Source organism: Capsicum annuum, unplaced genomic scaffold (assembly GCF_002878395.1).
Source record: "Capsicum annuum cultivar UCD-10X-F1 unplaced genomic scaffold, UCD10Xv1.1 ctg48173, whole genome shotgun sequence".
Classification (NCBI taxonomy): domain Eukaryota; kingdom Viridiplantae; phylum Streptophyta; class Magnoliopsida; order Solanales; family Solanaceae; genus Capsicum; species Capsicum annuum.
This window is the reverse complement of record NW_025855866.1, coordinates 1-1,063: the sequence shown is the minus strand read 5'-3', so window position 1 is coordinate 1,063 and position 1,063 is coordinate 1. Positions and strand designations below refer to the sequence as shown.

The window sequence follows — 1,063 nt, the reverse complement described above, 5'->3', positions numbered from 1 at the left end:
GAGCAACATAGCTTTTTGTTACTCTTTTAATACTACATCTTCTTGATGCCTTCCTGAATCTATTTACTTTTTAAAAGAGAAAGTTGCCTTTAACATGGATTCCTTTTGCAAATTATTTGCCTTATTTCTTATTTACTCCTGAAGTATTAATTTTGGCCTTTTGTCATATGTGCGAAATGTTAATGTATTCATGTGTTTTAAATGCTGCAGATATTTGGTCTACTGGTTGGTGATATTTGCTTACAAGTTCACATTTGCCTACTTTCTTCAAGCAGGTGACAGGCTTAACCTTAACAAATATCAAAATTCTTGTAGTGCAGTTTAGTTTCACTATATTGATATCATCTGTTGGTTATGATAACAATTGTAGATCAAACCACTAGTTGGACCTACTAAGGTGATAAGGCGTATGTCTGCCCTACAGTAGTCATGGCATGATTTTATATCAAAGAGTAAGCCAGCTTTTCTTATTGGTTTCTGAGTGATCCAAAGATAGATCCATCTATTATTGTTTTTCCATCATAATCAGCTTCAGTTCTGGTGTATTTTCTGGCTTTACAGAAAATTAATAACCTTTTGAACCAATGGTTACACCATCTTCAGCTTGGTAAGGGAATAATAATTAGTGTGGGAGGAAACTTGAGGTTTTCCTCTCTTCCAGGAAATTATAGATTTTGATATTTTTCTTCTGGCATTTAAATTAGTTCATTCCTTTCAATTCATGGAAAACAGTGTAGTTATACATTGTTAAATTATTTCCACTAAGTTCCAATCAAAAAATTGTACACTTAAGTGGTAGTGGCGTAATCCTTGTTTATGGTATCAAAATCTCTCCTCTATCTCTGTGTCCAATTGTACACCTAAGTGATAGTGGCGATACAGTCCAAGAGGATATCAATAAATACCTTATCACCGATATATAATAAAATATTTCAAAGTTCAATCATCCGGTAATCTAAACTACTGCCGGGAAACATAAGGTTGTGTACTGCTGCAGAATGATCCAAGGAGTAACCAGTTTCTTCAAATGACTTCCCTTCCCAGTTGAAACCTAAGTTGCTCG

The 1,063-nt window shown here is 34.2% G+C and overlaps 1 long non-coding RNA gene across 1 annotated transcript; it reads left to right on the top strand.

Moving 5' to 3' along the window:
- Nucleotides 1-6: 6 nt before the first annotated feature.
- On the top strand, nt 7-470 carry LOC124892535. Its single transcript, XR_007050305.1, has 2 exons — nt 7-275; nt 371-470. It is a non-coding gene; the product is annotated as an uncharacterized LOC124892535 (long non-coding RNA).
- Nucleotides 471-1,063: the final 593 nt, after the last annotated feature.